This window comes from Motacilla alba, chromosome 3 (assembly GCF_015832195.1).
Source record: "Motacilla alba alba isolate MOTALB_02 chromosome 3, Motacilla_alba_V1.0_pri, whole genome shotgun sequence".
In the NCBI taxonomy this organism is placed as follows: domain Eukaryota; kingdom Metazoa; phylum Chordata; class Aves; order Passeriformes; family Motacillidae; genus Motacilla; species Motacilla alba.
The window spans coordinates 69941754-69965508 of NC_052018.1; the positions used below are offsets into that span (position 1 = coordinate 69941754).

The 23755-nt window shown below is 46.9% G+C and overlaps 1 long non-coding RNA gene across 1 annotated transcript; it reads right to left on the reverse strand.

The window, feature by feature from the left end:
* Positions 1 to 408: 408 nt before the first annotated feature.
* Positions 409 to 21213, reverse strand: LOC119698463. The gene is made up of 3 exons (XR_005256162.1): positions 20561 to 21213; positions 2426 to 2608; positions 409 to 788 (listed from the first exon to the last, which is right to left on the reverse strand). It is a non-coding gene; the product is annotated as an uncharacterized LOC119698463 (long non-coding RNA).
* Between the last annotated feature and the right edge of the window lie 2542 nt (positions 21214 to 23755).

The window sequence follows — 23755 nt, forward strand, 5'->3', positions numbered from 1 at the left end:
GTTGTGTATTCTTTACTCCTTGCTTGTGCACACACTGGAGAGGCTCCTCCATTAAGTATCATTTTTGCACAAAGAGCCTGAAAAATGGAACTTGACAGGGGAATCTTAGACAAGCTGGAGGCTTGTAGCAAAATGTGACAGAGCCATAAAAATTCCACATTCTTGGGAAAATCCCTCAGTGCTTGAAGCTGGGTCTGAATAAGAGGAGCAGTGACGGATGCAGTGTATCCGGGGTCAAAAAGCCATGCTCCGTGGCTTGCCTGAAGTCACCTTCCATAGCTTTGCCAGGGCCTCTCAGTGAAGGGGAAATAAATGGGTCCTTCATAAGCTCTCATTAGCAGAGGGGTCCACACTGTTCACAGAGCAGTGATTTTTCCAGTCTGTGGTCCTTCCTAAAAGCCACAGGAACTGAATCCCAACAACTGGCATGTGTGTGGACCTTGCTGCAGTGACCTGTGGCTTGCAAAGGTGTGCTCCTGCTCTGGAGTGAGGGAGCAAGATGGATGAAATGGCTGAGATATCATAAGTCAGGCAGTACTGCTCATCTCTGAGTTTGCACAGCAACCTCTTTGCTATGGAGGGCCAGATTCTGCTGGCAGGCAGTGTCTTTGGAACCACCTTGCATTAAGACCAGTGTAACTGGCAGCTTGTTTTGGCACGTGCATTAAATCACGGGAATGGGGAGCTGTTTTTTAAGGAACACAGGTCAGGGAGCAAATATCAGAGACCCTATAAAGGAGTTGAAGATGTTGGCATCTTGAATCTCTTCTTTCTTTCCTTTCAAGATGCTGGGGGGACAAAAAGAGTTAAAGTAAGGAAATTAGATCACAAAACCAAATTAACTAAACAGCACTGCCCTGGCCCGATGGTGATTTCGCACATGGTGTGCCAGTAAACCCCGAGAAACCCAGCACACATCTGGGTGTTTCTGGGCAGCTCTGTCTATTCAGGCCTGCCAGGGTGTTGGAGGGGGCCCGCAGCTGCCAGAGCACTCAGCAGCGTGCGACAGGAAAGGGAGAGCTTTCTCACACGTCCCACACAAGAGGTTGATTGTGGGGATTGCTGACGGGTGACCTCCCTGTGCCACCGGTGCTGGGCTGCTGGTTCCTCTGGCACAGGCACCCACCAGGAGACCTTCTGCTCTTGCATTACAATGCCTGCAGCGTTGTAAGTGTCCTGTATCTGCTGAACACTCAGGTGCTTAAACATCTCCCTGAAGTAATTAGCTGTGTTTTTAAATTACTTACAACCCATGTAGTGTTGTAGGGGATGTGACAAAGGAGGGAGCATGAAGCCTGTGGAGTGGGAAGTACGGTGGCATCTGCTATTTTTAAACATGCCACACAAGGTCACCTCCACAGTATGCCCGCACCCAGCACCAGTGTCTGCCACCTGTCTGCCCTTCATGGCACTTGGGGTCTTTGCCATGAAATCTTTAATCTTTTTTCATTCTTCCTTCCCCCTTGTTGCCATCAAGAGATGCCCTTTACACTGCCATGCGCCCTTAAGCCAAGTAAGCAATAACACAAGAGAGGACTTGCAGCCACTGTGCCTTTTAGCAAGTGCATGAAAGGCCCGGGATCAAAGGCTGGCTACATACAGCACTAGAAGGGTTGTGGTGACACATTAGTAGGACTTTTTTTTTCCCTTCCAGTTCAAACAGCCACACAAATTTTCCATTTTCAGCTTCTATTTTTTCCTTAGGTTCATGGGATGAAGATGAATGCCCTCTGAATCCTGGCTTCTTCTGTGGCAGACAGTGCCACTCACTGCTTTTGTCCTGATCCAACCTGGCTGTCACAAAGCTCACTGTGGCTCTACTACCCAGTGCTCTGACTGTTGGGCTGGTCCAGAACAGCTCTGCCAGAGAGGGACATTTTGCTTTAGAGAGTCATAAGCAAATCAGTTTCTCTTGTGCCATACAGAGAAATGTTATTGTGTTTTTGTAGCTTTCTCCTGCACACGGTGATGAAGGCAGAGAGGTTCCCTTGGGTGACTCCCCATGGCACTCAGCATCTCAGTACCTATCTGTGCATGTCAGCATCTCTGTTTTTCACCTCCTCTGCTGAACACACTCTCCAGTGCATCCTGGGATCATGCTTGTCTTTCCATAACTGCATCCTATTGGTGCCCAAAATAATTAACTACCAGCATGTCCTTTTCCCCTTCAGCCAGTTCCAGATGAGCTCCCGGTTCACAGCGTCAGTTCTCGCTGTTAATCCATAAACCATAACCTTTACATTGGGTACTGTTCATCGTAATTAGATTCCTATTACAAGATGTTATTTCCTGCAGCTAAACAAGACTTGCCTTACTTAAGCAGCCAGCCCCAGGTGATGTTTAGTTGTAACCTTGGAGTTAAACTCTGTGCTTGCACGCTGTTCTCTCAAAGCCTCCAGTCCACCGCACCATAGCCTGTCCTTACCTTGACATGACACGCTAGCAGTCATCCATAGCTCTCGGGCAGTGAGACCCAGACTTGTCCTGCGGGATGTCAGGCCTCTTCCAAGGACCCACTCGTTTCATGAAGAGAAGAATAAAACCAGGATGGCTCGAAGTCAGGTCACCCCGACGGCAGTGTTAAGCACACTACCTGCTCTGGTGCAAGCTGGGGTGGAAAACAAAGGCACAATAGACCAAAGAAGGTCATTAACAACAATTTGATTCGACTAAGCATCTAAACCTAGGACTCTTTGTTTGATGATTTTCATTTTGTGCTGAGAAGGTAAACAACCTTACACATAATAGTGTGGTGCTGAGTTCTGAAAGGTGTCACCTCCCACATAAAGCAGTAGTAATGCTTCCTCAATCCACCTGTATCTTGGTTGAGTGTTCATTTGCCCTTGCTCTCACCACTGCCATTCCCTGTGGTTAAAAAATGTTGGTATGCAGGCAAAGTTTCCTCTGACAGTGAGAAGTCTGCGCCACCCCCCTGCCTGAGCCCAGTGGCTGCTTTGATGCCACAAGAGCATGACAGTAAGAGAAATGCCTGGGGAAGTGAATCAATAGCGGCAGGCTGGCCAGCTGCAGGGTGAGGATGGGGTAAATTGCTGGAAGAAACTTTCCCAGCCACCGGAGGAGTTGGGAGAACAATGCGGAGAAGAGGATGTGAGGCACTTCCCGCCTCTGGCCAGCCCTGTGCCAAGGAGTGCCGCAGCCTCCAGTGCTATCTTTGTCCCCCTGTCATCCTCTGGAGGCGGCTGTTGCTGTTGGCTATGGGTTTCTACACTCGTCGTTTCTTTCAGCTCTCTCTCAGAGATCTAACTGTCACTGCTAAACAAGGGGACTGTTTTTCACAACCTTTCTGGCTGACATCCACTCACCCTGTCCAAAGCAGCTCGCTGGGCCAGACTGGGAGTGTGCTGGTTCCTCTCTAAGACCTGGCTGGCAGAGCAGTGTCAATTCTTTTTTCTTTTTCCCATCTTTTTTTCCATCCTCCTATTCCTGAGAGATGGAGATAGTGGATTTCTTGTTTGTTCAGCTTTTGCATCACATTTGTCTATTACCAACCACTTGAATCTCCCTGTCTATTTCCTGCAGTGCTGCTTCTCTCCACAATACTGAAGTGCCTTTTGCAAGTGAAAAAAAAAAAAAAAAAAAAACCAAAAAAAAACCCACCAAAAAACAACCAAATTAGCCAGCCCTGTGATTTTCCTCCCTGCTATCAGGAAACAGGTTTGTTTGTTTTTTAATGAATGCAAAAGAATGCAGATAGCGGTGAGGAAAAGCTTGGGCAAGGAGTTCAACACTTCTTTATTTAGGCTCCCCCATGTATATCAGCTGAGCCCTGAGCCCAGCAGGAGACAAAGCCAGAGCTGGATGTTATTTCAGGAGAAGCCAGGTCTTTCATGCTTGAGACAGAGTACTGTCCCTGGAGGGGAACTCTGGGCTCCTGTTGTGCCTGGGTGTTGTGAGCATAAAAAGGTCAAGGAATTTCAGCAATGCTGCTTTTCTTCTCTGTCTTCCTGGCTCTTTGTAGCAGGTATCCCCAGGGCTGCCCAGTGCCACTGTGAAAAGTGTGAGGGGCTTCACAACTGCAGGTCTGCCTGGCCTGGTATTTCTCAGTGCTCTGGTGCCAGACATTTTTGGCTGCACATGACTGGAGAGAGAACAGGCAGATCCGTGGCACGATGTGAGGGATGCACAGTGTGCAGAGGTACTGGGGACTCTGCCATTTGTGCCACGTGGGCAAGGCAGCCAGTCTGGGTGGCACAGGCTGAACACTAATAACAGGCTCATTCCAGCTGTGTGCTTGCTGGAAACAATGGACTGAAATCACAGCCACACTGATGTCCACACCAAAAAGAAAAATAAAATCCCAAAGTGATGTGGCAGATAAAGCACATAATTTCTCTTGACTTACTGCTTGGCACTTCATGCTATTTAGTTTTAGGTGTTTCTACCTTATTCCAAGTCAAATTTCAGTCTTGAATCATCACTTTAGCATGAAAAGTAGAAATGCATTACTTAGAGCAAGATGCTTAGACTTCTGATTTAATTCAAATAGCATATATGTTGCATATTTACAGCATATATATACTATATTTTGGCCATGGCTCTTTGCTAAATTCAGCACAGATACAGGCTTGGTCAGACTAAAATGACATTTTTCAGTGCATAAAATATTAATTGCACTTTCTTTACCTGGCTCTAGCCATGATATGGTGTGAATCACATCTTCGGGATACCTCAGTAGTTAAAGGCACATTTGTTCTTTGGTACCAAGCAGCTCTAAGGCAAGTCATGTCTAATTCCAATCCTGATACTCATTTTCCTGTGAAGAGCATATTTCTTCCTTAGTCATACAGGATTTTTGCTTCTTTCAAACTATGTCTTTTGTAGCAGATTTTTATGCAGATTTTTATGCAAGAATGTATTACTAGGTTGTTTTCTATTGATGCAGAGAAATCTTTCATGCAATTTGCATCCCATTAACAGCTTCATACGAGACAATCCTGATCCTAATGGCTCTGCACAATAAGCCAATAAAGCCAAATACGGAAGGGATTATGGAGTGTATTGCTGTTATACCCACATAATGGTTCATATGTTCAAGAGAGGCATCGACTCATCTGACACCTAAGGTTAGTCCTAAGTGTTACTACAACTGATATTTTTCAGCCGTCCTTTGTCTGTGTTTTATCTCCTCTTGGTTTCCATGTCAATTTTTTTTGTGCTGGTTGCAGAAACAGAAGAGGAACCCCAGCCTGCAGCCTTGCATGTGAGCATCCAATGCAGCCTGACAGGTGGATGCTGCTGGATTCCAAAAAAGTACTGATGGTACATCGATTCTCTAGTGCTGGAATAACAGCAGAGGCTGCCTTGGGGCACGTATAGGTGCTAGCCAGTGCCCCAACACCTTCCTGGAGGCATATTTACAGCCTGTGGTTTTCCTGGAGGAAAGGCCAGGTGTCTGTGCTGAGCCCTTCAGACCTGCTGCCCATCTTTGATGCTGCTGGCATGATGGAGGTCAGTGGGCACACTTACCAGCTGTGGAAGATGAATAACTCTCTCCCCCAGTGTCAAAGTTTCAGTCCTTAGCCTCGAGGGGTTTTTATTGAGTTTTGTAAATAGGGTACTGGAAGTGAAGAGCAAAGGTGAGGAGCTGGCCTCATGCTGCCTGAGACCCTACAGCTCTGCAGAGGGATGCAAGGGGGTGCCTGCATGGGGAAACAGCCCTGAGCTGTGGTGTGGTTTCTGCTCCCATCTCTGCTCCCATCTCTCAGAGAGCATATTTGTACACTGTTTTTTAGAAAAGTAATCCCTCTGTGAGGGATGAGGTGGCAGAGGAGTGAAACTGGTGTGAAGCAAGCTTGGAGGAGAGAGGTAGCATGGTGTGAGAGGGAAAAATGACAGCCTTAGAAGCTCCTGCAGCACCAGGCCAGCATCTATGGATTTTGCCTTAATCAACACAAGTCTATGAGGATTGCCCTTGGTAAAGAATACTTCAGCAAAATTATTATTATTTTAATGACAAGTTTTCATTATTTTCATTTCAAGTTTTTGAAACTTGAAACTCGGGACTGATTTGGATTATGGTTCAGGCCACAACACTTACAAGTCAAATGTTGTGCTCCTCAGTGTAGCTTCCTGGAGCTACACTTTTATTTCTCTGGGACCTTCTGTTAATTCTCTCTAATGTTTTCCACCATGGCACTGCAATGCCTGCACCGGCACTGAAGGCTTTTATATTCACTGGATGCAATTAGGATCAACATGCACAGGCAAACTGTGTCAGAGCTTCTGGGGTGGCTTTCTTAGGGGACTTCACGCAGGTTATGCAGGTTTCATTTAGGACATTGGCTGCGTGCAGATGCCTTCAGGCTTTGGGGAGCAGAGAGCTTCAGGACTGCTTTTGGTTAAAAGACAAGCTGATGTGCGCAAGGCTGAGGCCTTGACCAGTTACAAAGAATCATAGAATCATAGGCTGCTTTGGGCTGGAAGTGATCTTTAAGATCATCCAGTTCCAGCCTCTTCTGCCAGGAGCAGGAACACCTTCCACACCTTTGAGACCAGGTTGCTCAAACACGTCTGTTTGCAGTGTTGCTTCCTATCGCACCCGCAGCGGAGGTAAATGTTTGCACTGTCATAACATTTCTCCTGCCAGAGCTTCCTGGCTGGGGATGCTGCAGCATTTTCTGCAGGGCACGCTGCCTTGTGTGGGGGCGTGCAAAATCTCATCTAACAAAAGTACAGCTAGGCAATGCTTTATATATTTGACATACATGACAATGCATGCTGCGGCAAGGAGCTCAGTGTCAAATCAGTACACAGTTAGCAAGAACCCAACAAATGGTAAAACAAGTGAACAGACCCAAGTCAGACTGTTCTACACAGTGCATCATCACATCCAAGGCATAAGTTCAGGGCATCCAGCCTGCAGCATTTATTTTAAAATGCGGTGTGAGGTTTTTACCTGTGCCACAACCCCCCTGCTTAGATTATCTTTGGGTGTTTAAGGTTTGGAGGCACTTTTTTACCCACCTGTTCTGCTGTACCAGTAGGAGACTGGATCATGAGAAGACAGAAATTAATTAATCTGGTGAAGGAAAAAAGGAATACCAAGTATTCAAATGGCATTGCTGAGGACTACCAGAGCTGCTGCTTTGCATTTTACTTGAGCTGAGAGGTAGTTTCCTTTTCCTGTGTCGAGTGCTCAGCTTTGTGGGCAGCCAGGCAAATGTACGACACTGATTGTGGGTGATGAAGTGTGGAAGTCTAGGGTGGCAAATTGAGAGTCCTGGGAAGAGACCAAGGCCAGAGGGGAAGACATTAGTAAGCAGAGAGGGCTACAAAACCACATGATATAAAACCCTGGGAAGGGCTTTAAGGAGAGGGCTAACGTGAGTTGCAGGACAGCAGAACTGCATTTCTAGACATCTTAGGAAAGGCAGGGAACTGTAGGGGTTGGGAGTATTACAGCCAAAGAGGCCTTTGAGGCAAGGATCTCCTCTAAGAGCATGAAGCAGGAAGCACTTGCAACACAAGGACAGTCCCTAAAGGACACCAGAGAGGAGGATACTGTCAGGGTAACAGAGGACAAAGAGTGAGTGTGACTATGGTGTCACTCAGAAAGCTGCAAGAGGAAACCTGTAGCAGCAGATTCCCAAAAGCTTGCAACAAAATATGACTTTTGTCCATGCGCACAACACCAGCTAGGCTTCAAGCAAATTCTAATACCACCCCATTGTATTACACTGGCTCAATTGACACTGAATTTATGCCTTCCTGTTGCTCTCCTTTTTCTGACCAAAATTATTTAACTAAAGACACAATTACTCTGATTGGTTCAGTTGTCCCCACTGAGAAATGGCCTTCAGTATTGGAGATGTTCAGATGCCAGCAGTGAGTTGAATCCCAAAGACTATCCACTCCTGGAAATTGTTAGAGGTGAGGCTGGCAGAATCACTGGCTGGCCTGACTGCTCCTCCCGAAGCCCCATGTGGGATTTTGCTTTAGTCCTCAAAACCCTCTAACACTGGGTATTCTTCGACTCTGCGCAGCCTACTCTGGTGCTCTGATTTAAGACTCTATTAGCCCAGATGGACTTAAAAATGAGATTATTCCCTTCCTGGTCTATATACTAGATAATCACTGTCATGTCGTCCTAGCCCCTACACTGTGGTACAGACTAACTGACGTTTTTGGGTTGAGACTATTCAGCTTTTTTCACTCAGCACCATTTCTGGACCGTTGCCATTGCTCTCCTTCGCACTTTCTGCAATCAGCTCAATCTCCCTGAACTACAGTGGCCAAAACTGCAGAGATTACTTCAAACGAAGCCTTGACAACATAGTCAACAGGGAGAGAATGGTTTCCTGTTTGTCACAAGCTGCACTTCTGTTTGTTCACCTCATTAGAGCACTTTCATTTTTTACTGCAGCATGACCACGCTCATTCACGTTGAGCTGACATTCCTAGATCTTCTTCTTTTCAGAACTGCTGCTGTGCTGGTTGTTCCCCAGCTGGTCTTGCAGTCCATGATGACGCCTACAAAAACCCAGAGCTCCATTTGTCCCTTCTGAATAGCGCTTCGCTTCCCATCCCTCTACCTCAATTGCCAAGATTGTTTTGCATTCTCCTCCTGTTCTCCAAAATGCTTGTTCTTCATAGTGTCCTGTGCTAATTTAATAAGTGTTCCCTGCTCTTGTTTCTTTTTTTTTTTTAAAGATATTATTGAAAATACTGTGTGCTGCCGGACACAAAACAGATGGCTTCAGACTTCATTTGATACGTACTGCCTGTTTGAAAGTGAAACATTTATAACTGCTCTTAGTCTGGTTTTCCAACCAGCTGTACACTCTTCTAATAGCAGGTTCTTCAAAGCTGTGCTTCTTCGCTTGGTTTATGAAAGTGTCAGGTGAGACAAAGGCAAAAGCTGCACTAAAATCAAGATCTAAGACCTACTGTAGAAGGAAATTAGATTGATTTGATGTGATTTGTTCTTGTCAAATCAGTACTCACTGTTCTTCATCTGCTTGTTGTCTTCTGGGTGATGGAAAATAGCTTATCCAATAACCACTTCCAGTAATTTTCCAGGACTTGAAATTAATCTGTCTGGTCTCTGATTCCTGGTTCCTCCTGTCTGTCCTTCCCTTTTTGTGGTAGGTGCTAGATTTGCTTTTCCCAGTGTGCAGAAACACATGCCCCCATCCCTGACTTCTGTGCTGATGGTGCTGAGTGGGCTTCAGCTGCTTTACCTGTCATGGCAGAAGACGTTTTGGGCTTGCCAGTTCGAATATGTCTGACTTGTTTAGACACTGTCTGACCTCTTTAGTCTTTCTTAAAGCCGGTATTCTTACCCTTGGACTGCTTATGCTGGTTGGTTGTCTTAAACCAGGCACTTTTGAGCAAAAACTGAAGGAAAAAATATCAAGCACTTTTGATATTTGACATCATCAGCTCAGTGTCTGCTTCTCTTTGTGAAATCCAGCTCTTTCTTTGGCTCTCCTGTTGCTATTAGTGCATACACTTCACGCCCACTGTTTGTTGCATCACTTACATCTTCGTGTTGTTCCTTCACGTTTATGCTGCTCTTTCATACTTACTAACATGACCTAGTTCCACTTTCTGTGAGCTTCCTCTGCACTTTTGAAACTAATGAAGCGCTCATGACTTAGCCAGTTGATACCTTACTATCTTCCCTCTGCACTTGTGCTAAGTTGCCCCAGTGGAGAGGCTTACAGTAGTTATGTGCCTTTCATACGACTTCCTTAGGGCACTGCCAACTTCCCAAATGTTCTTTCTGCCTTGGATTTATTCCTCTGGGCTTGTGTGTACTAACACTGTGAGTTAGCTAAAATCTGTCTCAAAGTTCACTGTTTTGTTTTTGTGGGGTTTTGTTCTCTGCCTCCTTTTCTAGAAATCATGACTTCTAATACTTCAAGATAACTCTCACACCACTTGCTTGTCACCATCACCTGCAAAATCAGTTTCCCTGTTTTAATTAGAATAAAAATTTTCAGAGAAGATGGCCAGGAAGAAGCTAGACAGATGGCAGCTGTAGTCAGTTCAGGGAAGGGCATAGACAGAGTACCAGAACAGAGCCAGACAGAGAGGACCCTGAATATTTAGCACTTAAAATTACTTGCCTATGAACCTGCTTCCAGGAGATGTGGCTAATAGTGGTGGAAATATTGGTGTTATTTGTGTAAAATATGACCAGTAAAAGTGTGTTATTAAAATACTTTCTCAGTTCTGTTTGTCTGTGTTAGGATGGTTTTACAGTCTTTGCACAGTAAGAAGGCTTAGGCCTTACTAGCATACAGTTAATCTTCTTTATTCAGTTATGCATTGACAATAAAATGTGGTTTTAAACACAGAGATTCAGGCCAAGCAGAGCTGTTTTGTCTTCATTGCATCCATCAATGAGCCAGACCCTCCAGCCTCTCAATGGCCAACCAAGACACATCTGGCCTTCAAGACCAGATTAATCTTTTCCAGACAGCTTTTTCCAGTGCAAAGTGTGCACTGCTCCTGGTAATGTCTCACTCTAGCTGCATTAGTGCTAGAAAAGATTTCTTATTCAAAACTCCAAGCCAAAAACTACCTTTTTGGAGCTGCTTATCCTCTCTTCTCTACCGCCATCTCACCCAAGCTGACCCTTATCTGTCCTGTGACTGTCCCTGGGTGCCTGCCCCTATGCTGCTCTGGAAAAGCTTCCCTGAACAGGGTGAAAGCAAGTTGGCTTTTGGCTGTTATCTGTGGCCCTGGCATGTTTCTGCTGACATCCCTTCAGGTACTGAGAGATTGGCCAGCAGGGTGTCTGGTGACTGCCGTGAGTTATTTTAATAACATTATTGATTTCATTACTTCACTGTAGTTTTGCTTCACTACATCAAGTCTTAGCATTAGGGGTGAAGTAGCAGCTAGTTAATGCAGTATAATGGTGTTTCTTTCTGGGGCATCCTGAAGTAAAGAGAGCTCCTAAAGCCTCCATGGATATCAGCCCAGAAGCTGGGATGGTTGCTAAAGGAGCTGTTGGCTTTAATGCTCCAAACAGCCATGTGAGCCCAACTTTGTAACTGATTCCTCTTGATATAGTCATATAAAAAGAAAACAAATCTTCAACTATTGTAGAAGAGCTATGATGATACATCCACAGCTGGTATCCTTGCTAGCAGTCTGATTTCTGTTCTTTGTCTAGCAATTGTTGATGGGATGTGTCCTCTGATGGTTGCTCTTTGAGTCATAGGAAGCTCCTTGGGAAAGTGCAGAGACCTTCAGACCTCAGGGAGAATAAACTGATCACAAGTGTTTGACTGGGTGAACCCACAGTGCCAACGCTGCACATTCTCCTACTCGGGTGGGTCTCAAAAAACCAGTTTCTTATGGAAAAGAAAAAAAGCCCAAATTTACAAAATGCTGTCACAGTGCATGCTTCTTTTATGATCTAATTCAGAATCAATTCTCATCAGTTGGAGAACACTTCTGGTCATGCTCTTGGTCTTTGGATTAGACTGTACCATGCTTAAAGACACTGAAAAAAAAAAGGTGGGAAGATTTGAAAGGCTTCCCTGTAAAGATATGGAGGGGTAATGTATTTATTTTCTAAATACATACCTAGAGGCTTAGACAACTGGTGTATTTGCATCAGCCTACTCTTATTAAAAGAAATCACACTACTGGAAGCAAAGCACCCCACTGAACCTAAAGCACATCTTCCCTGAAGTAAAATCAAAAGTAGCAGTGCCAACTCATCATTTCCTAAAACAAAGCATCTATTAAAAGTAACTCACCTGAGGGAAAAGCATGTTGTAGCAGATAGTCTTTCCACTGCTGCTCTGAGAACAGCCAGTGGCCCAAAACCCTACATCCACCCCGCACTGCTCAGATCTCTTGCTTTGCTAGGAGAGGACTGAAAGCCACAGGTCAGTCCCAGGACTCATCCTGCTGTTAACATGTTTGCAGAAGTAGCTGGATGGACAATTTACCTCCACCTCTTCCCTGCTGCTTTTTTTGTTCCAATAATTCAGTTCATGCCCATGCTGAATAATTAGTTCACCAAAGAGCTTACCTTGTAGGAAACTGAAGAATACTAGAGAGAAAAAAAAAACAAACAGCTCAGTAATGTGCAATACGAGTTCCAAATTTACATTTAGAACCTTTCAAACTAAACCATGAAGGTGAGGCCTAACTTCGGTAACATTGATTCGAGTCAAAAGCCGGCATGGAAAAAACCTAACTGAAACTGCATTTGAAAATGCTTTCATAAAAATAAGAATCATAAGAAGTGAGCTGGAATATAAACCAAATTTTGCAATAGTACTTTACAAATTGTCTGGATTTTGAAAGGATGCAGAGTGCATGCTAAGATCAGCTGCCTGCCCAGACGATTTTATAATAAATGGCATTACGTTTTTCATCCCCAGCACAATCTCCAGCCATACAGTACTTTTATTTATTACGTGAGTGTTCAGCTACAATGACAGCTGAAGTGAGGAAGGAAATGGCTTCAAGAACATGGGAAGAATCCCATAAGGTTAAGGGAGTGAAATGGGGAAAGGCAGTTTAAAGTACAGGTGGTGATGTAAATTATTGAATATTTGAAATGTTTACCCTTGGTAATTTTAATCACATTGTGAAAGCAGTCACTCATGCTTTTGTGAGCCACGTGATTTACTGGAAGCTTTATGCCATCAATTGCAGCTCAGGAGCCAGCCCTGCACTGCAAGACACCCACCACCACAAAAATACCAGCAATCATCCAAACTGGGGCACCGATGCCCAGAAGCATTGAAGTTGACTGATGAATTCTTTGTGGACACCAGAGAGCATCCTCAAAGCCATCCCTGCCTCCAAGGAGATGTGCTCACCCGCAGAGTCGTGCTGGCCTGAAGGTTAGGGGTTGGTGTTTGGGTCTTCTTTGCTTTGTGCAGGGAATGAGCTGAGCATGTCTCAGTGTGCAGCATCTCTGACTCTTTCCAGAGATGCCTGCTGGGGTCTGGACACCTCCTGGGTGTGGTGCTCCAGGGCCAGGGCCATGGATGTGCTCCCTCAGCCTCCAAGGACACATGGACTGCGGTGAGATGGCCTGGGAATGAAGCTGGTTTTGACATATCCCATGGAAACTGTGCCTACAGAGAGCTGGAAGGGCACCTCAGGGTGCTTTATGCAAGATGAGTATTGTCAGACACAGAGCTGCTTTACAGATTTGGTAACACTTCCATCCACACTGATTCCACCTCTTGCTGTTCTTCAAGCACTGACTTAGCTTGCCACTTTATTTGGAGATTTCACTTGTCTTTGTTATCTGAAAATAACTAAATTATTTTCCTTGATGCTATTTCTTATCAAGAAAAGAGTTGTTGACTCAACTCATATTGTTAGCAAATGCTATCAAAAGTCATCCATGGTATATCACAATGAACACAGAGGTGATCTAGGCAAAAAAGGGTTGGGATAAGCAGGTGCTATTTCAGTGTGATTAAATCATGAACAGATCTAATACCTGTCAAATGACTGGATCTCATTTATGATAGGCAAGATTTGGGTGCCCTGCCAGAGCCAATGATAAAATTTTCCTCACCCATTTATTTTCTTTTTTTTCTTCTTTTTCCCCTTAATTTCCCTTAGTTGGATTTCCTGAAACTGCGTGATAGATCTTTTGCTGGAAGTTTTGTCTTTGTCATTACTGAGGTACTGATCTTAAATGTTCAGTATTTGAACCACTCACTCTGCCTGAATCCAATTTCAGCTGTTAACAGAGGTATGTAGTCACATAAATGCAGTAGGCTTGTTGGGGCAGCTTTTGCCTTTTTCCTGAAACAGATTTAGCAGATCCACAGGCTGAAGGATTTCCCCTTTACTCTGTCATCAGAGTACAAAGAAATCCTTCTCTTCCATTGGACTTCCCAGTGAGGTCCATGCTCCCATTTCTGTCCCCTGAGGGGTGACCGCAAGGTGATGAAAAAGGTGGCACGACTGGGCACCACTCTCTCTCAAACAACCCACACACCAAATTCCCCTTGTTGTCAGTCAGTGTAATTACCATGACATAAACATTGTCCTGAATGCTATTAAAGATGCAAATAATGTCCATCCAGCCTGTGGGGAATGGTGAATAAGCAGTTCCTCTGCAGCCCACTTCCTCCTGGCCCCAGCATGTGTTGTGCAGATGATGCTCTGCTGTGACACGTTTGTGAGCTCTCAAAGTTGCATCTATTTTTTCTTAATCTAAGCAATGAAGCTGCAGACTTAGAACATAACAGCCATTTAGAAACTCTATGACTTTCCCTAACTGTCTGTAACAGTTTCAAGATAAGTCATTCAAAAAAGAATTACTTTAAACTGAGACTGCTTTAAACCAGACCTTTGTACTTCTTGTTTTTACTTTTATCTTGGCACAGATGCTTACCCTCTCTCCAGCTTCTTTGTAGAGTTCATTATGCAAAGGCAAAGAAGCTACACTAACATTGTAATTTTGTTTGGCAAGGTGAGCCACAAAACATATGCTGTGTCATGCCTTTTTATTACTGTGCAAGAATTGCCAAAGCAGCCTAAAGGAGGAATCAAGGACACAGTCGTTGTGAGGAAAAGAGGAAACGGTCCAGTTTTACAACACTCAGGCTTGTAACCACTTGCGGTAGATAGTTTCAGAACTGGTTTAATTTTAAATTATTTTCTTACCAACCGACAACAGCTTTGAAGTGACTGGTGTTTAACACCACCACTGAGTCTGATCCACATTGAGTCATTTTTCAGGGCCTGGAGAGCCAAGCCCTACCTGCAAAGCAGGTGCTGTGAAGGCTGGGACTGCCCCATCCTCTCCCTGCACCAGGAGATGGCAGATCTAGAGCCAGCCCAAGCCAAAAGAGAAAGAAAGCCTCCTTGAGCAGGCACTGACATCCCTTTTCCACCACAGGAAGGATGGCATGTCGCACCTTATTCTGATCATGCTCCAAGAGCAAAACCTGCACTTCCCAGTCTAGACAACCTGTAATCAGGGAAGAGGGAAGAGCAGGCGAAGGGAACAATTAATGGGTGTGATCTCAGCCTCTTGCAGCCTGCCCTAAAAACCTCCAAGGACTGGTTTTATGAGTGGGCATCTGTGGGAGCATACCCACATCTCCTCTGGGGGCCACTCATGCCATGAGTGCCCCACTCCTGCTCCCTTCCCGTGCAGTGCTTTCACTTGAAGGGGATCAAGGAAATTATGTGCCTGGAAAATAACCCCAAATGTAAATTATTTTTAGCTTGGTCCCAGACGTGAGCCTCCATGCAGCCTCTGAACAGGGCTGGGCATGAGCAGAAGTTTGATAAGGAAGAAGGAAGGCAGTTTTCACTATAACAAAATGTCCCATTGCAATATCTCCCGAGTATTTTGGTTGCAATTCCTCCAAGCTCATCTGAAACTTCCGAAACAGTTTGAAAGAAGCAGCTGCGTGGAAGGAGGCCTGGTGCCCCCAGTGGGAACAAACCCTAGGCACAACCACTGGCTGCCTACCCACCCCACAGCTGCTGCCTGCACTCACCAAGGGTAGGTAGGGGTGGCAGGAAAGGACAGGGCAGCAGCAGCAAAGGGCACAACTCCCTTCACCGCTTGTTCCCAGATTTGGTGAACCTTTGGAGGGCAGAGGGAGGAGAAGAGGAAGGGTTATTCATATTACAGCATACAAAAGAGGTAATGAAAGTGTGGCAATGCCAGTCACTCGCTGCATGCCTCGGAATCACAGGGCAGCCTCACCCTTTTTGTTGAGGCCAGGGTGTTCATTGTGTTGAGGGAAGCAGGAACCACCTCAGCCAGACCCCCCCCCCACCCCCCCAGGGAAGCAGGAACCACCCCAGCCAGACCCCCCCTGCCTCCAGCCACTGCAGACTGGCACAGCACAGGACAGGGGGATTGGTGGAGAGAGATCTGTGGGTCTTTGCCGATCTGTCGACACAGGCTGAGTCAGGCTCAACGAGATACTTCTATGAGCTGGGAAAACATCCAAAAAGGAGAAGTGGAGACGTTTGCCTCCCCTGTCAGTTTGCTCACCATTAGTGTTTTCCTACTTCCCTGTTCTAATTAAACACACTTACTGTATGTCAGTCTTCAAAGAAGTGATAACCACCTTGGGGCAAATGCCTGTGGGAGAGGGACAAGACAAGAATGCCTTGAGAAATGCCCCAGCACCAGGCTTGCTCCCACCCTGCCAATGGCCAGCCCTCCCTGGTTAAAAAGATGGTGCCTGTGAAGTGCACATATGCAGGGTGCAATGGACAGGTTTGCAAGTCAGAGCTGAGAGAAGGAGAGCAGAGCAAGACCAGTGTTCTGGGAATAAAAGACAGGTTTCCTCAGAGATGCAAACGAAACTTCACTGTCCCACTTAAGAGCTGCTCTCAACACCACATATGGCAGGTGTCTGAAGCAAGGCAGTGACACTAAACATGTCCCTTCAAAGGACAAAACACAGAAGGATCTTTCCAGCTATCAGCTTTTCGTAACTCAGACAAAATGCCAGAGAGGCTTCTTTGATTGGCCTGCCCTTCTCCTCCCAGGGGAGGACATGGAAGGGACACTGGCACCTGGGACAGGAGATGTGCTGCATGCAGCACCCTTTCTCAGCACATTTGCCCTGACAGCCACCCTGGCCTCTGTGGATTTTGGAAAAAAAGTGTCCACTGTGGAAATCTGTCACTAAAATGTAATATCCTGTTGTCTGTGAGGATGCAGTCCTTTTGGGAAATTCAGTCCTGGCCATAAAAATAAAGCAGCCGTGTGGAAACAGTGAGACAAACAGCTCTGCCCCTGTACACCCAAGCCAGCATGCCTGGAGTCCTCAAAATCCAGTTGTACTCAGCCCAGATCAAGTCCATTCCCCACAGGAGAGCTGTTCTGGAAGCTACTTGGAAATGCATCCCAGCAGAACAGTATCACCCACAGCATTTACCTGCGGTTGATGTGGAGTTACAGTGACATGAGACTTCCCTGTGGCTGCACCAGGCTATTTTAAATTCGAGGCAGGCATAAGGCATGTGACAGTACATGTTGTTCATGTGGGGAAACTCTTTCATTAATATTCATGCCTTGGGACTGGCCTAGGGTAGACAGTTTTTTTTGAGCATCCAACACATTTAAAATGCAGGGTTGCCTTTAATGCCTGGAACATTGATGCAGCTAAAATCATTGCTTCACCTAAAATCAGACCTTCACAGAAACCCCATTTCTTCCAAGCACCAACAGACTTGCTTGTACGGGTAGAAATATTCCTGATCTTCAGTCAACAAAGGCTAATCTCTCTCAGAGTGAAAGAAAAAGTAAAACCTCAAGAAGCTGCAGGATGTGTGGGAGTTAATTTTTATATCTAAACAGTTATTTGAATCAACACAGTGGTATAAGAACACATCTCCACCCTCCTTTTGCTCTGGAAATGCAGTTTAGAGGATTTAGAGGACATGTGGGTCTCCAGGCCACGCTGTCAGTAATTCATATCGGGTCGGCCTCAGAAGTGACACACGTCCTCACAGCCTGCACTGCTGTTGTACCCCTGGCTGTAGCAGGAGGCTGCGGTGCCCGGACTGCAGCAGCTGGCTCCTGCAGCAGCACAGCTGCCCGCTGGTTGGCCTGGCAGGGCTGCTGCGGGGCGGGCAGGAGTGTGCAGCCCTAATGCAGGCACCGCGGGCACTCGGGGCAGGCAGCCGGGCAGGAGCTGCGTGCCCCTCATGCCAAGTTGTCTCTGCCTGTGAGTCACAGCCCTGACTCATGAGCTGCTGTGGATTAAGCTGTAATTTGAAGATGTTGCCGCCTACATCTGTCTGCGCTGCTCCTCTCCCGGAGGTGGCAGAAACAAACATTCATACAGTCATCTCAAAAATTCGGCCAGACGTGCCAGTTCAAACCCCAGGTGAGGGCAGGTTAGGGTGAGTGAGCAGGCAAGCGCACACCTTGCAGCAATAAACCCGGGGAAGGAGGTTTCCACCCCACTCAGGGGCTGGAAGATGTCTGCTGCTTCCACCTGCCAGCTCCCTGCCATGGCTCTCTCATCGGCCGCTGCACAAACCCCTTGCCTGGCCCCAGCACCTCATGGAAAGGCCTCTCTGCTCACCCCACACACCACAGGGGTCCTCTAGCACTAAAACCAGGGGCAGGTATTTGTCAAATGCATGTGTTAATGCTCTAAGAATCATGAGCACCAGTTCTCTTGCCATTTGCATTGCCTTGGAAAATTAGTTATATTGGGACCCAAGAGCTAGAAACATTTGTACTGACATATATTTAACTGAAATAGCCAATTAAACTAAAATTGCTTTGATTTAAGTGAAAATTCAGACAAGTGGTAGTACCCAAGATAAGATTGATCAGGATTATTTGTGAACTCTCAGGCACATTTCTGCTGGAAGAGCCAAAATTCTGTACCATGTGCTTATTCTGGCTCTCTCTCTTTTTTTTTTTTTTTTTTTTCCTGGCATTAAACCACCTGTTGGAAGACAAACCATGCCTTATCCAGCATAAAGGCAGCCAGCACACTTGTCAACAATTTCTGAACAAATGGAAGCATGCATTTGTACAGGATCAGCACTTTGCACCAGGAAGCCACTGTGTTTGTGATATTTCGTTGGAAGCCATAAAGCCAGATTTTTTTTTTTTCTATCAGCAGCTCACGTGTGCAATGCTTTCACTAAAATGGTTTAACTTCGGCCCTTTGATTAGAGCAGCACAACCCCTTCCCACAGGCCAGTCCTCGGCTTTGCGTTAGTCATTGCTTTTGGTTTACACACAGGAATTGTATTTGATGCGGGAGTAGATAAGCAATGCATCTGCTCAGTCATATTTCCCCAGCGTCTCTCCCTTTGTTCTTTTGCCTTTTATCTGCCGAGTTCTCTCTGCAGATATCCCTGCCCTTGCCCCGCCGCTTTTCTCTTCTTTTCTAAGGTCGCCCTTGCCCACCTCTGCTTCTGCAGGAAAACAACCCGCCGCTGGCATTCAGCAGCGCCCTCGCTATTTACTGATGCCAGTCCCCCCTCTCAGAATTCATTTCCCTTCTGTTTGCCTGAGCTAGAAAGGTCCGTGAAATTTGCAACAGTTTCTCCCTGAACGAGAAAGGGGAAGGGAGAAACTCTGCCTGCCGCACGTGGCAGCGCGGGCCGTCCCACGGCGCTGCCCGGCGCGCCCGCGGCTCTGGCAGCCCCGCGGCTCTCGCAGCCCCGCGGCTCTCGCAGCCCCGCGGCTCTCGCAGCCCCGCGGCTCTCGCAGCCCCGCGGCAGGGCTGAGCGCCGGGCTGAGCGCTGAGTCACCGCCCCGCCTCAGCACAGCGGCCCCGCTGCAGCACGGACCCGCCAGCGGAACAAAAGCCACGCTGACAGCTCCCAGCGCACAGCTAACGCTGATTAAAGGCCAGCTTGTGTCTTCGGGGGAGGAGGAGGGCGAGAAGGGGCTGCTGCCCCGGGAGGCCTCAGTGCTCCTCTGGCTGACTCAGCCAGAACTGCCCCCGCAGGTCCCCACACGGGGAGGGCCCCCAGCCCTTCTCTGGGTACACGGAAGCTTTTCCTCGGCACATATGCCAGTCCTACGGCATGTAGGTCCTGGGGCCGGAGGAGCGGGACAAGATGAGGCAGGCAGGGAAAGAGATGCTCCTGCCCATGCTGTGCACAGCAGGTATCCCAGCTGGGACACATTTGCTTGCTGGAGTAGTCTGCAAAAGAAATTGCTATAGGCATGAATATTTAAATTTCCTTCCAATGGGTATCAAGCCAAATTCCACATCACAGTTCCAGGGTGAATCAGGATGATCAGACACGCTGCTTCACAGAACAGAAACGTAGAGGTAAGACCAAATCCCAGTGCCTTCCTCCAGCGGGGACTGGAGTGCCTGGCTAATTAATTCAGCAGAAAGGGAGGGAGGAATCGTAGCCCTGCAGGCTATTGGGTTTTTTTCATCTTTGCTTGGAGGGCTTACCTGGCAAGGCTGTTCCCTGAGGTCAGCAAGTTAAAGAACAGCGTCTCTTGAACAGACAACCTGTGACTCCTTTGCAAAGCTCCTCTGCTGGATGAACATGACTTGGCTCTGTCAAATACTCCTATTCCCCTGGGAATATGTGCTCTGAGCATGGGGCAGGAAAGAAAGAGACAGATACACCTTCCCACCTTCTGGGATCTCCTTAAAAAAGGACAGGGAACTGTGTTTAAGCTCCCTTTTATTTATCTCTGGGTCAGCTAGACTCGTCCTGGGCCCTAGCTGGTGACACCAGCCAGATTGCGTGCCTGGATAGTGCATCCTGGGATAAGGAACAGTGTACCCCAGTGTGGTCCTCCAGCATTGCCCAGCTGGCAGGACTGCACTGCTGCAGCTGGTATGTTCAGGTGCATTAGCACCAAGGCAGGCTTTCCAGAGCAGCCTTCCCCATGCCGCAGTTTGCTTTGGTCGTGCCCCAGCTGGGCAGCCCTGCCGCAGGCAGCAGAAGCGTGATGTGCAGACAGGCTGCAGCAAGCCATCCCTGACACTAGATCCAATGCCTGGAGAAAAGCGTCCTAATCCTGCCAGGTTTGTTCCTTACTGGCACCCACGTGAGCTAATCCTTCCCAACGTGTACCCAACCCTCCCATTTCCTTCCCTGGGAAAGCTGTTGGCCTTCTTACCTGGCAGCATAGCACTGGGCGGCTGAGCTGCCACGCATGGGGAGAGTGGGAGCCACCCCTGCCATGACCCGGGCTTTCAGGCTGCAGAGACAGGCCAGCACCGGGGGCTGCCCTGGCTCACATCTCAGCAGCTTCCTCTGCAAACCTAACAGACGCTCACAGCAAAGAAACAGAAACCAAACCAGAAAAATGAGGTGTCTGCAGAAATGCTTTATTGGTGGACTGCTGCTGGGTACTGCTGGTTCTGCAGGGGCTCCCCGTTCCTGTCGGGATCTGCCTTTGCTGCTGTTTGCAGCCTCCTCGAGCTGCCTCTCCAGCAAGAAAGCACACAGTGATCATGCAGTGGTCCCTGGGGATATTACTGCACGATGGGAAAAGCAGCTACAGCAGCGGCTGGGTGTGATGCTGAAGAATTCATCTTCCTACTGTGTCCTTAATACAAATACTTTATGGAAAATGAATCAGCCTTCTTTGGGCTTTTTTCCAGAGGCCCCTCTGACTAATTTTGTCCAAAACAGCCAGGCTGACCCTGCACAGCAGTATGACAGTGGCAGACAGGACCTGCTCACGTTTGGGTGGAGGCAGGGAAAAACTGTTTTGCAGGCCTGCCCAAAAAAATCCTCAGGCTGACTCTGCCAAAAACCACACCAAACATATGGTAAATGAAATCGCTGGCAGGGAGCTGGCTTGGATGGCAAGAGTGTTTCAGCACTGTGGACTGCTTGTTAGCTGGCCTGAATTGTATTTATGCTGCTTTAAGCAGCTCCATATTTAAGGAAAAGAAGGCAAAGGAGAAGGCAAATGCCAATTTTTTTGGGTGTGCTTTTGATGCCTCCCCATGCACATTATTTTCCCGATGTTGCTAGTATGGTCACAGTGCTTGTCCCATCCTGTGGTTAAGAGCACAACAGCAACACAGAAGGTTTCACCTCCTCATATGGCAACAGTCTCCTGTGGAAAAGCAGACAGAAGGGCTTTTCTCTCTTGGAACAGGGACACTGCCTATTTCACCATATGAATGTCGTGTACATTTCATGGAGCTGATGAAATCATGTACAGATGGGATCTATCTTAACAAAGGCTCTTATTCACAGGGCAGGTTTCTCTGTGGCGTATCTTGGGCCGTATCCCAGCTTGCATAGCCATATCAACCAAATGCATCCACAGAGCCAGGCAAATTTCTGAGAGGATACCAGACACAGAGATGCTGTGCTCCTGCTGCTGTGAACAGCCTGACTTACTTTGCAGCAGTTTGGCACCTCTGGAAATCTGAGCCTTGGAGTCATGGCAATAAACACACCTTTCCTCACATGACAGCCTTTAAAAGGATTCCGGTACCAGATACCATTTCCAGGATGCTGCCAGGTGCTGTGGAGAAAGCATGGCAGAGCAGCAAGATCATAAGAAAGAGGTGCCTGATGTCTTCAGAAATTTGGTAGGCTGCCATAAGAATAGCTGTGGAGGCTACAGCTACTGAAGGAGGATGAAAATAGAGCAGACAAACTGCAGTTCCTTTTCTTGAGTCTGGGGTATCATTTTTCCTCCTGGAGCTAGACTGGTGGAGTAGCAGGGGCAGAGCTCGCTTCCACATTCAAGGGCAGCTTTCATGCTGCAGCTTGGAGCTCGGCCATTCCCCAGCCCTACCCCATCCCTCAGTTTCCCCCATCTCTCTGTAGGCTGTGGAATCTTGACTATTGCACTGGCAAGGGGCTTTTTCAAGAAAAGGCAGGGGGACAGATACCTCAGAGCTGCTGTCATGCTCCTGACTCTGTGGGCACACCTTTCTGGGGCTGAGTGATCATCTAAGTTAATGGGATGACAAATCCCACAGAATCTGTTTGTTCAACAACCTGATCTGGACAAGGAAAATCAAAGTTTCAGAGCAAACTTTTGGGCACAATCCAGCCCAAACATGGATCAATAAACCTTTCCCCCTGCTTTAAACATTCTTGATGGATATCCAGCACTCAGTCAGTAGTACCTTAGAAACATCTCACTATCTGCCTATGCTCAAAAGGACAAAAAACAACAACACAGGGAAATATACAGAGGGATGACTTAAGAGAGTTTGGAAATTGCTTCCCATATGAAACACTCCTTTAGTCACAGGCACAAAAAAGCATCAAAATTCCCTGCCTCTGATGTAAACAACAGAAAGAAAAAGTCATCTGGAAGGACAGGATGATTCATACTGAGGACCTGACTCGTAATATTCATCAGTGTTGAAATTGCGAGATGACTGCATGTGAAAACGGCATCAGCGAAATCCCAGCTTCTGCCACGAGAAGTATCATTAGCAGCAAAGTGGTGTGGTGAGACTCCAGTGGCACAACCCTTGCTCCGATGAGGGTGAGTCATCCGACCAGTCCCAGCTAAAACAGCACTGTCATTCAGGTAAAACTGCTTTACATAAGGGCAGCTGCAGCAGACTGGAGCATGCTCAGGCTTTGCAGCCATCTTCAACAGCAAAACAGAAGGGTTTTTTCTTGGCCCTGAAAAAATTCCTGCTGAGGGCTTCCTTATAAAAGAAGAAAGAGTTGCTCAAGTTGGATGCTTGAAGAAAACTGGAAAATTGGCCAGTATTTTCCCTTATGTTAACTGCCCTGAGCCAAGCGGTAAAAGGGCAAAGAAGGCCATGCTGACTTTATGCATTGTTAGGAGATACTTTCCCCTGCACATTTGAATCTGTTTACTTAATCTTCCAGGCCTTTACCCATGAATATTAAATTCCTTGATCACTATGCATTAGGAGTCATCTTCACACCATCTGTTTGTATTTGTCATCTAACCCTTGTAAACAATAAAATGTACTTTGTTCTCAAGTTCATGGATCCTAGCAGGAGAGCAATTGCTGTTGAGGAAAAGTACTGTGTGAAACTACTGGCAGTGACAGGACTCTTCTTTTGCCTCCCATCTTGCCACTACACAGTAATTAAATGAAAGCCAGGATCTGGCCCAAAGAGTGATGCATGGTTGTTTTGAAGGGCCAGAAGAGATGATGGAGGGCTCCGCGTCTCTGAATGTGATGCAGGCGCTCTTGCCCATGCTTCTAAAAGAAGGCAATGACAAAAGAGAAGGCTGCAGTTCAGGGGAGCAGCCTTACAGAGAGTCAGGCATGCCAACAGGATCTAGATGCTCTGCTCAAGCAAAAATACAGCCCAGATTGGCAGGAATGGATGTGGCTGTTTAACAGGG